Genomic DNA, 12,251 nt, shown 5'->3' with positions numbered 1-12,251 from the left:
TAGTTGAGTCTTCATCCCCCTAATGCAGGGGAGCCAGGTTCGGTCCCGAGTGAGAGAACTAGATCCAACATGCCACAACTAAGAGTTTCCAGGCCACAGCTGAAAATGCCACATGCCACAACTAAGCCCAGGCACAGCCAAATAAGTAAATAAATACCCCTCTGGATTCAATGGACAAACAGATTCAAGGGATGAGATCTGATAAACAGAGTGCCTGAAGAACTGTGGATGGAGGTTTCTGACACTGTAGAGGAGGCAGTGATCAAGACCATCCCCAAGAACAAGAAATGCAAAAAGGCAAAACGGTTGTCTGAGGAGGCCTTACAAATAGCTGTGAAAAGAAGAGAAGCGAAAGGCAAAGGAGAAAAGGAAAGATATAAGCATCTGAATGCAGAGTTCCAAAGAATAGCAAGAAGAGACAAGAAAGCCTTCCTCAGTGATCAATGCAAAGAAATAAAGGAAAACAATAGAAGGGGAAAGACTAGAGATCTCTTCAAGAAAATTAGAGATGCCAAGGGAATATTTCATGCAAAGATGGGCATAATAAAGGACAGAAATGGCATGGACCTAACAGAAGCAGAAGATATTAAGAAGAGGTGGCAAGAATACACAGAGGAGCTATGTAAAAAACATCTTCATGACCCAGATAACCATGATGGTGTGATCACTCACCTAGAGCCAGACATCCTGGAATGTGAAGTCAAGTGGGCCTTAGGAAGCATCACTACACACAAAGCTAGCGGGGGTGATGGAATTCCAGTTGAGCTCTTTGAAATCCTAAAAGATGATGCTGCGAAAGTGCTACACTCAATATGCCAGCAAATTTGGAAAACTCAGCAGTGGCCACAGGACTGGAAAAGGTCAATTTTCATTTCAATCCCAAAGAAAGGCAATGCCAAAGAATGTTCAAACTACTACACAATTGCACTCATCTCACACTCTAGTAAAGTCATGCTCAAAATTCTCCAAGCCAGGCTTCAACAGTATATGAACCATGAACTTCCAGATGTTCAAGGTGGATTTATAAAAGGCAGAGGAATCAGAGATCAAACTGCCAACACCTACTGGATCATAGAAAAAGCAAGAGAGTTCCAGAAAAACATCTACTTCTGCTTTATTGAGTATACTGAAGCCTTTTACGCTGTGGATCACACCAAACTGTGGAAAATTCTGAAAGAGATGGGAATACCAGACCACCTGACCTGCCTCCTGAGAAATCTGTATGCAGGTCAAGAAGTAACAGTAAGAACTGGACATGGAACAACAGACTGGTTCCAAATTGGGAAAGGACTATGTCAAGGCTATATATTGTCACCCTGCTTATTTAACTTATATGCAGAGTACATCATGAGAAATGCTGGGCTGGATGAGGCACAAGCTGGAATCAAGATTGCTGGGAGAAATATCAATAACCTCAGATATGCAGATGATACCACCCTTATGGCAGAAACTGAAGACGAACTAAAGAGCCTATTGATGAAAATGAAAGAGGGGAATGAAAAAATTGGCTTAAAACTCAATATTCAGAAAACTAAGATCATGGCATCTGGTCCCACCAGCTCAGTTCAGTCACTCAGTCCGGTCCGATGCGACCCCATGAATCACAGCACACCAGGCCTCTCTGTCCATCACCAACTCCTGGAGTTCACCCAAACTCATGTGCATTGAGTCGGTGATGCCATCCAGCCATCTCATCCTCTGTCGTCCCCTTCTCCTCCTGCCCCCAATCCCTCTCAGCATCAGGGTCTTTTCCAATGAGTCAGTCACTTCATGGCAAATAAATGGGGAAAGAATGGAAACAGCAAGAGACTTTATTTTCTTTGGCTCCAAAATCACTACAGATTGTGACTGCAGCCATGAAATTAAAAGATGCTTGTTCCTTGGAAGAAAAACTATGACCAACCTAGACAGCATATTAAAAAGCAGAGACATTACTTTGCCAACGAAGGTCCCTCTAGTCAAAAATATGGTTTTTCCAGTAGTCATGTATGGATGTGAGAGTTGGACTATAAAGAAAGCTGAACACCGAAGAATTGATGCTTTTGAACTGTGATGTTGGAGAAGACTCTTGAGAGTCCCTTGGACTTCAAGGAGATCCAACCAGTCCATCCTAAAGGAAATCACTCCTGAATATTCATTAGAAAGATGACACTGAAGCTGAAACTCTAATAATTTGGCCACCTGATGAGAAGAACTATTGGAAAAAAACCCTAATGCTGGGGAAGATTGAGGGCAGGAGGAGAAGGGGAAGACAGAGGATGAGATGGTTGGATGGCATCACTGACTCACTGGACATGAGTTTGAGCAAGCTCCAGGAATGGATGATGGACAGGGAAGCCTGGTGTACTGCAGTCCATGGGGTCACAAAGAGTCAGACAATGGCTGAGCAACTGAACTGAACTGAACCTCTCTGGGGAAATAAAAAAAGAAAACTGTTTGTTTCCCTCTTGTCCCACAGGAGTCATTTTCTTTCAAAATTTTTATTAAAGCTTTCCAAAAGTATAATTGACATATAGTAAACTGCACATATTTAAATTTTACAAGTTAGTAAGTTTTGACATCGGTGGTTGGCTTGGATGGTAAAGAATATGCCTGCAATGCAGGAGACCTGGGTTTGATCCCTAGGTTGGGAAGATCCCCTGAGGAGGGCACGGCAACCCACTCCAGTACTCTTGCCTGGAGAATCCTCATGGACGGAGGAGCCTGGCGGGCTACGGTCCACGGGGTCGCAAAGAGTCAGACACGACTGAGCGACCAAGCACACTGAGCACATACACCTGTGAAACCAAAATCGGGATAATGAATATGCCCGTCACCCCTAAAGTTTCAGCGTGCCCCTTTGTAATCGCTGTCTTCTTCCCATACTCCTCCATCTTCAGGCAGCCACTGGACTGCATTCTGTCAGTACAGATGTTTGCGTTTCTTAAAATCCTACGTAAGTGGACTGGCATGTATGTTATCTACTTTCTCTGATTTCATTCGCATAACATAATTATGTTGAGATACACCCTGCTGTAACCATTTGCATATCTTCCTTGGGAAAAGCTCTGCTGAAGTTCTTTGTCCGTTTTGTACTCGGATCATTTGTCTTGTTGTTGAGTTGTTCTAATAGCCCTTCTCTATAAATCCTGTGTATTAACCCCTTCTTGGACATATGATTAGAAGCATTTCTGCCGTTCTGCAGGCTGCCTTTCTACTCTGTTCAGTGTCCTCTGGTGCACAAAAGTTTCTAATTTTGAAGTTCATTTTGTCTTTCGTTTGCTGCCTGTGCCTTTGGTGACGCACTGCCAAATTCAAGGACATTTCTGTCCTGCCTTCTCAGAGTTTTATAGTTTCAACCCTTACGTTCCTATCTTTGCTTTCCAAGTTCATTCTTGTTTATGTTGTCAGGTGAGGCTCTGTCAGCTACGAACTGTCACTTGCCATGGGCACTTGCCGTCTCCCTTTACAAGGGTTCGATTATGTGCTGCTGCAGCCGCTGATCCTCATCTCCCGCTGAAGGGCGTTCAGGGTGGAGACCATGAATGGGGTACTCTGTGCTCTGGGAACAGGTCTTCAGATAGGTATTTTCAGGAAAAGATTTTTGTGAACCCAGTCCTTATGTCACGGCTTCCCAGGTGGTTCTAGTGGTAAAGAACCTGACCGCCAAGGCAGGATTCGATCCCTGGGTTGGGAAGGTTCCCTTGGAGGGGGAAACGGCAACCCACTCCAGTATTTTTGCCTGGAAAATCCCGTGGACAGAGGAGCCTGGCGGGCTACCATCCATGGGGTCACAAAGAAACTGAAGTGACTTAGCCCAATCCTTATATGTCCTTGTATCTAGAAAATCATTTAATCCCTTCATGGTGACAGCAGCTCCTTGGGACTAGGAGAAAATTTTGGCAAAGATAAGTGCTTGATTGCATGAACTTCTTCACCAAAATCACATGTATATTGACCATCCCCCTGTGAAATGGAGTATTTCCTGCCACATCAGGAAACAAGGATGTCACGGTCACCAGGGACTTCAGACTTCCGGGTGTGAGCCAGTAAGCCCTAAGGGAGTTCAGAAAGAAGTATACCTGCTATCTAACAGCCATCAGGCTGCAGCCATTCCCTACGAAGGGAGGAAGTGAAAACTGCAAGGTGTTGGCCCCAGATAGCTGAGATGAATAGAAAAATGATTCCAGTGAGCCCAGATGCTTGCATCTTCCTGTACACAGAAGAGAGCTAAATAACTTGAGAATCCTGGTTTTCCTTAATTAACAATAACCTTTTGATGTTCAGGCTACCTGCCCCTTTGTTGCAAACTTCTATATAACCTGACTCCTTCCCCTGCCTCCATGGAGCAGTTTCTCAGGGCTACTTGAGATGCTCTCGCCCAGGTTTGAAGTCCTAAGAATTTCCCACTGAATAAAACAACTCTCTACTTTCAGGTTGTGACCATTTTTTAGGTCAATATCCTCTACCTCTTGGGAGCAGTTTTCTCAGAACTATCTAAAGTGCTGTCTCCTAAGCTGCAGTCTTAATTTTCCCCTAAATAAAATTTAACTCGCAATTCTCACACTGAGCATTTTTCTAAGTCAACAGGCCCAACTTGATTCTTTTGCATCTGAACATCCAGTTTTCTCTACATCATTTGTTGAAATGTTGTAGCCACGCATCCCCGGAAACAAACTCACTCAAGAAGAACGATGAAGATAGTGGAGGGCAGTTTATTACACCAGCGGGCCCAAGGCAGAGTCTCCTCTTAGCCAAGGACGGCAACCGACTTTTGTGAAAACCTTATATACCTTAAGTGTACGGCTCAAGCCCACATCCCCAAATTCCTTAAACCTAACCTGGAACGTGTTAAAGGGAGATACAATCGGGTGACAGCTATGATTCATAATCAGAAGGGTCAGCTGATTGAACATTGTAGCCTACTCCAATGGGTGCCGTCAAGATTACAAAGGTGATTGACTGCATAGGGGATCATTACATTCTTTTTGGTGATGCGAAATCTTGGTATGGAATCTGGTGTTTATCAGTCCCGGGGGCCAGTTCAGCCACAGGTATGTTATCGAATGCCTACCAGGCACATAGCCCAAAGCTCACTGAAAGTGCAAGATGGACTTTCCTTCTTTTTTCAGGAGTCAGCTCGGTCTGTTCCTTTCCTCCCTCAGAAGAAGACTGTCCTTTCCCCGTTGAATGGTCTTTGCAGTTTGTCAGAGACAGAGGTGCTGTCTCCTGGGTTGTGTCCTCATTTTGAGACTTAAACCACAGGCTTTTTTTTTTTTTTTTAATGATCGAATGGAATCTTTCTGAATGCTGATGAATGCATGGAACTTAATACAAACAGGTATGGTACTGGAGTTTATCTTTCAAATCCCCCCCCAAAAAAACACCAATTAAAAAATAGAAATATTTAATTACTAAAAAATTTTTTTCTCTGTCATAATTCTTCTGCTCCCTGGACTATGAAGCCGGGAGGTGGGCCTCATCTGTGCCACTCCCTGGATGTCAAGGTCAGGCCTCGGATATAACTGCTGGTTGAGAACTCAACCTGAGCTCCTGATGCTGGGAGCCATATTGAAACTGATTCAGCTTTCTGACAGAAAATGGTTGTTCACAAGCATAGACCACGATCTTTTAACTGAGATGACACTGGTCTCAGGACTTAATGAAGCTCATGTTCTCGATGTCTCGTCACAGAAAGAATTCAGTGAGAGACAGAGTGACAGGTAAGAAGTGAATTTACTTTGAGAGAAGCATACTCTACAGAAGACTTCCCTGGTGGCTCAGATGGTAAAGCGTCTGCCTACAATGCGGGAGACCCAGGTTCGATCCCTGGGTTGGGAAGATCTCTTGGAGAAGGAAATGGCAACCCACTCCAGTACTCTTGCCTGGAAAATTCCATGGACGGAGGAGCCTGGTAGGCTACAGTCCATGGGGTCGCAAAGAGTTGGACACGATTGAGCAACTTCAATGTCAATGTCAATGTCAATACTCACAGATAGAGTGTAAGTCACTTCAGAAAGCGAAAGTGGCACCAGGGTACGGGGTTGTCAGTTTTTCGTTGCTGCTGTTGTTGTTGTTCAGTTGCTAAGCTGTATCTGACTCTTTGCAACCCCGCTGACCACAGCAAGCCAGGCTCCTCTGTCCTCCACTGTCTCCCGGAACTCGCTCAGATTCATGCCCATTGAGTCAGTGATGCTACCGACATTTGTCTCTCTCTTGAGTATGATATTTTGAGCAGTGAGCAGCCAGACCTCAGTTCAGTCACACCTCCACTAGTCGCCCCCTGTTCCTTTGTTCCCTTTGCAGCAAAACTCAGAATCACCCACACTCACTGTTCCCGTGCCTCTCCTGGCATCCTTCTTTGACCCACTCATTGGAGTTTCTGTCCCAACCACTCTGCTCTTGCTGCCCTGTCAAGCTCACAATAACTGATGTGGCTAAATCTGATCTCAATTCTCCTCCTCCCCCTCCACTAAGCAGTGCTGGACACAGCAGGGAATCCCCCTCCCTCATGCCCTCTCTTCATTGGCTTCTAAAACATCTAAGACTCTAGCACCAACTCCAATGTGCAGGGTTTTTTTTCCCCCTACACCAACAAGCAATTCTCAGACACCAGTTCAGTGTGCTACCATTTAAGTTAGTTCTGACACCATCTACCTGCAGACAGCATCTGATCTCCCAGATGAGGCTCAGTCCTACAAGGCTGCCCTCCTGCCCGACTTTACACGCCAATTGTAAGTCCAGGGTGTTACCTGTGATTCTGACCGATCGGCTAGAAGATTGGAGGTTCCCATGGCCCCCTTCTTGGATGTGATTAATTTGTAGAGTGGCTCACAGAACTCAGAGAAACATTTTATTCTCCAGATTCTAGGTTCATTACAAAGGATATAACTCAGGAGCAGCGAGAGGGAAGAGATGCGTAGGGCAAAGCATTTCGGGAGGAGGACGAGCTTCCACGCTATCTCTGAGCACGCCACTGTCTCCGAATCTCCCTGGGTTTATCCACCTGGATGTTCTCTGAACGCTTTTTGGATTTTTACTGGACGTTCCATTACATAGGCATGGGTGATTACATTTATTGGCCACGGCGACTGATTCAAGCTCTAGCCTTACTCCTCCTCCCTCGACGTCAGGGGACTTGACCCTTAAGGTTCCAGTTCTCTCCTCACGTGGCCACCAGCCACCATCCTTAGGTGCTTTCTAAAACCCACTTCATTAACAAAACAAAGACAGGTTCCAAGGGCTTTAGGAGCTATGTGCCAGAAAAGGGGACAAAGACTAAATATACATTTCTTTTTGTAAATCACAGTATCACAGCTTCCAGCTCTGGGATGTCCATCTCCATCCCCATTTCCTCGGCTGAGTCTTCCTCTCCCTGGCTATTTCCGGTGAAGGCAAAGCATCCGTCGCCAGTGCCCCTCTCTTTCCACACCCTTTGTGGTCATTCAGGCCATGGTGCAAAGACCACCCTTTTGCCCACAGCCCTTGGATTTAGCTATCTGCTCCCCAGACATCTTCCCAGCACTGCAGGCCACCTGGACTCCTGCCCCTTCCACACCTCCACCAGACGCCTCGTGGGCGAATCATCCCTAACAGGTCCAACAGTGATCTCCGCCAGAGATCAGACGAAAAACCCAGTCAGCTTCCCCCCTGCTCTCTTCCTCCTACAGCCCCACACCTGAACTTCTGGGACATTCTCTTGGCTTTGACTTCAAAACGTGTCTGGAACCTGACCATGCCCACCACCTCCGCTGCTATCTCCCTGGTGCAAGCCTAGGTGACTGACATAGCGTCTTAATGGGGCCCCCTGCTGCTGCGACAGCCAAGGAGAGCCTTCCGAAATTTGAGTTCTATTGTGTCACTCCACTGCTCAGACCCCTGCCATAACCCCCATCTCACTCAGAGTCCTTACAAACGGCCACCACTTGGCCCCACCAGCCCCTCCAGCAACTCTTACTGTCCGCCCCTCAACCTCCACTGCAGCCACCTGGCTGCCTCACTGCTCCTGGGACACCCAGGAACACGCCCACCTCCGTGTCTCTGCACCAGCTGCTCTCGATCTGGAACATTCTTCCTCCAGAAAACTCCTCAGTGAGGCCTGCCCCAATTACCAAGTTGGATCGTGCACCCTGTCATCTCCTTGCTGTGTCAGGATCTTCCCCTGCGTGGGAGATCTTTAGTTTTGACACGCAGGATCTAGTTCCCCAGGGCTGGAACCCGGGTCCCCTGCATTGGGTGTGCAGACTCTCAGCCACTGGGAAGTCCCTCGCTCTCCTTATTCCTATCACTTCTAACATTTTTGAAAGAAACTGACTACAGTTACTGTCTACCGCCCTCTGCTGGAACATAGGCGCCCGGACAAGGTTCTCCACTTGATTTTTGTTCCCCTGGTTTAACTCTAGCCCGGAGAACAGTAAAATGCATGCAGTAGGCACCCAGTAAATATTTGTTGGATGAATGAATGAATGAGATGAAATCTCTTCCTCTGTTCACTGTGAGGTGTAGACAAGAAGGCTGAAACGTGCTCCCAGCCTGAAGGGAGCGCCCAGGCTTGCCGCAAGGCAGAGCCAAGACAACGGTGAAGACAAGCTGAGCCAGACGCTGGACGGGTCATCCCATTGCGCTGGGGAAACTGCTGGAGATGGGAGTTTCGCTACTAGCAACTACGACCCTTCTGTGACAGGAGGGGAAAGCAGTTGTCTATGAAGGCTGCAAGAAATCGCTCCAGAGGCATATGGAATTATTATTAAAGTTGCGATTGACAGCTGGTGGGTGGGGCTGAGTTGCCCACCATGTCCGCCTGTGGGGCCCCCAAAGGTTTGCTTTCTCCTGCTGACTTCTCTCATCCTCCACACCGCGGGCTCCCACGCAGGATTTGTTCTGATAACATCCTGTGTAAACAACAGCCCTCCTTAGCCTCCATCCCAGTTAACAGGCAGGCAGCTGAAAGTAACCCCCACGCCTGCCGTTCAGGAAGTGCAGCCCAGAGGACACGGTCCGCAGTGGATGCGGACACAGGCAGGCAGTTCCTGGAGGGCGCTTCTCGCGTGCGGGCATGGGTTCCTCGTGAAAGCCCTCCACACGGCTTCTCTCCTCCTCACCCCACGGGCCAAGCTGGTGACCCTTCCCTGCGTCCTCCAGCCTCTCAGCCTGCACACTGCCCCCACTCCCAGCCTGTGGGAGGCCTCCGGTGACGGGCGCACCAGCCCCCAGCCTCGGGGTAGGTCATCCGGATCTCTCACACACCTCGCCCCGCAGCTCAGCGCTCAGAGACCCCGGTCCCCAGTTCTGGCTCCTCCCTCTCCTCCTGGGTGATCGGGGGTAAGCCCGAGCCCTTCTGTGAGCCTCCATTTCTCTCCTGTGACATGGGCAGGAGCTGAGACTACCTCCGCAGTCTATAGGGCCTGGTCTCAGCGGGGCAAACCTAGAACTGATTGGACAGTTTCATCATTCTGCGCTATCAGCTGTGCTTCAGGTCTAAGCTCCTCCGCCTCATTTTGAGCCACCCCTGACCTGGCCCTCCCTGCCATCCAAGACGGTCACACACAGGCATCCTCCCCACACTCAGCCCAGGCCCCGCTGCCGCCTGCAAGCTCTGTCTCCCCCTTCGCGGAGGCCTGGCCCCTCCCAGAACACTCACCCTCCCTTCTTCCTCCCCAAACACCAGCCATCTTTCTCCTTTCAGGGTCCCCCTCATGCCCTGCTTCCTCCAGAAGGCCCTGTGCTCTGGGCTTAGCCTGAGCTCTCCTTTCTCTTTATTAGACTCAGGCCTATTTTCCCCATATTTAGACCACTGTCGATGACAGCATAAACCCTCCACTTAGGTCAACTAGTGATGTGCCTGCAGCTTTCAGAAGTTTGCCAGTCAGGCAGAGCAGTGGCGTGACCAGAACAGAGGCTGTGTGATCTTGAGTCAATTAGTCAACGTCTCTGAGTCCCAGTTTAGTGGTCAAGAAAAACAAGAATGATAACATGGGCTTTGGGGGACATTATGAGAATTAGATGCAGAGGTTAAAGCATCTGCCTGCAATGTGGGAGACCTGGGTTCGATCCCTGAGTCGGGAAGATCCCCTGGAGAAGGAAATGGCAACCCACTCCAGTATTCTTGCCTGGAGAATCCCATGGAAGGAGGAGCTTGATGGGCTACAGTCCACGGGTCACAAAGAGTCTGAGCGACTTCACTTTCACTTTTCAAATATGAAGTACCCAGTACAGTTTCTGGAACCCAATAGGCCCTTAATAAATGGAAATTAATGTTCTAGCCACCATTGAAAGGGGCTTCTTAGCTGTATCACAAAAAGCTATATTCCAACTGTTTTTGCTGGGCTATGCTAACAGAGTCTTTGGATAAAAAAATATTCCAGCATCTACAAAACTGCCTCTTTTTTATGATAATTCCAACTGTATAAGGATGTCATAGGGCATAGCCCCTATCTCCGCCCATTGTCACTCTCTACTGAGCCTGAATCTAGCCTCGGAAACTTTCTCGGCACGGTTTTGGAAGCAGCCGCTAACACATCAGAATGGGCACACGCTGTATAGTAAAGAGGTTGGCTGGTCACTGTCTTAGGTGTCTTGGAAGTAACATCCTTGGGAGTTTCTGAGAAGTAAGAGCATCTTGGTTCTTCATGCTGAGTCCAGTAGTTTATGCTAACAAGGTTAGTCACGTGGGCCCTGAGATAGCTCAGGTTGAGGGAGAGACCAACCCTGTGATTAGAGAGTGGGTTCTGAGCCTTGTGTGATTAAGGGGCCGTGTGCAGCAAGTTCAGCCTTGACTCAGGTTTGGCTGGACTCAGTCAGCTGTGCCTACATAATGAAATCTCAGTAAAAACTTACTGCGTGGTGAACACACTGATGTGCCAGGAGGGTGGCTCAGCCCGGGGGAGCAGAGGCTTCACACGTGAGGCCCTCCCAGACCTGACCCTACATGTGTCTTCATTTGGCTGAATTGTACCATTTAAAACAAAACTGTATTGATAAATCTAGTACTTTCTTTAATTCTATGGGCCGCTCTAGTGAGCTATTGACCCTGAGGTGGTCATGAGAGCTCCTGAATTTGCAGCTGGTTGGTCAGAAGCACAAGTGGCCTGGGAGCCCCAGAGCCTATGGCCGGTGTCTGAAGAAGGGGGAGTCTCATGGAAGAGGGTGCCCTCAGCCTGTGAGGCCTGTGCTAAGTCCAAGTGGTTAGTGCCAGGACTGCATCACACTTCAGTCAACAAAAGCAGATCCTGTGGGCCTGGTGTGGGCCAAGGGCAGGGGTGGGGGGTGGGGGGTGGTGTCCTGTTGTCCTGCCCAGAGGTGCTCAAGTACAAAATCCACCCTCAGTCACGATGCTCCACGTGCAGAGTGGGTACCAGGCCTGAGCCTACAGGAGAAGCCTGTGTGTCTGACTCTCTTTGCCCAGGTCCTTAATGGTCCCAAGCACCACCCCAGCCCGTGGGGGTCGGGAGCAGTCAATACTTCAGCTCCTGACCTCCCAGTGGACCATCCTTAGCAGTGATCCCATTGCTCACAAAATCCTACCTGATGTGGGCTTTGTCTGCTTCCCAATCTTGGTTTGCCTCATCCCTCTCTCCTGCTTCCCTTTGGGGTCACCTCCCAAGTAAAATTCCTGCAGAGTCTGTTTCTAGGACCACACACATCACTGCTGGGGGCAACTCTGCAGCGCCGTGCTTGGGACCATGTCAGGGCAGCCCGAGGCCTGGTGCAACCTCCATGCCATGAGAGTCTGGATGGACAGAGAATGGCAATGTGGGCCTTTCTGGGGACAAGACAGTCCTGGGCAGGGGGAGGAGGGCTCCCAGAGCCAAGAGGGGAGTTCTGGAGACCCATGGAGCAGCTTTAGAGAGAGCCACAAACACAGTGGGGGCAGTCTCAGCCCCTTCTGGTGGACATGCGGGGCTGGACAGTCGGTCCCTGTGGGGTGGCCGGGGGAAGGACACAGGGACGAGCAGGTCCTGCATCCTGACCCCCACCCCTGGCAAGCTGCTCTGTCGGGGGGCCCATTGGGTTGGGCACCACCCCAGGCTTGCGTTTTGACCTGCTGACCTAATGTCCTGGGACCTTTGGTTGACCCATCCGCAGGACACTGTCCAGCCCAGGTCAGTACAGACCACACTCTGCCCGAAGGTGCTATTACCTGAAAACTGGGCTGGCCTCTTGATGAGTGTCAAACCAATAGGTACAACCAAGCCAAAGACTGGGAGAAGGAAGGATGGAAGGATTTTTTTTTTTTTTACTTGCAGCAAATTAGGAGAACACTGGAGATCTTT

At 48.9% G+C, this 12,251-nt stretch overlaps 1 non-coding gene across 1 annotated transcript; it reads left to right on the top strand.

The window, feature by feature from the left end:
• The first annotated feature begins 5,748 nt into the window (after window positions 1-5,748).
• TRNAC-ACA (transfer RNA cysteine (anticodon ACA)) lies at window positions 5,749-5,820 on the top strand. Its single transcript has one exon. It is a non-coding gene; the product is annotated as a tRNA-Cys (tRNA).
• The last annotated feature ends 6,431 nt before the right edge of the window (window positions 5,821-12,251 follow it).

Source organism: Ovis aries, chromosome 2 (assembly GCF_016772045.2).
Source record: "Ovis aries strain OAR_USU_Benz2616 breed Rambouillet chromosome 2, ARS-UI_Ramb_v3.0, whole genome shotgun sequence".
NCBI classification, from domain to species: domain Eukaryota; kingdom Metazoa; phylum Chordata; class Mammalia; order Artiodactyla; family Bovidae; genus Ovis; species Ovis aries.
The sequence above is the reverse complement of the archived record's forward strand: the minus strand, read 5'-3'. Positions and strand labels throughout refer to the sequence as shown.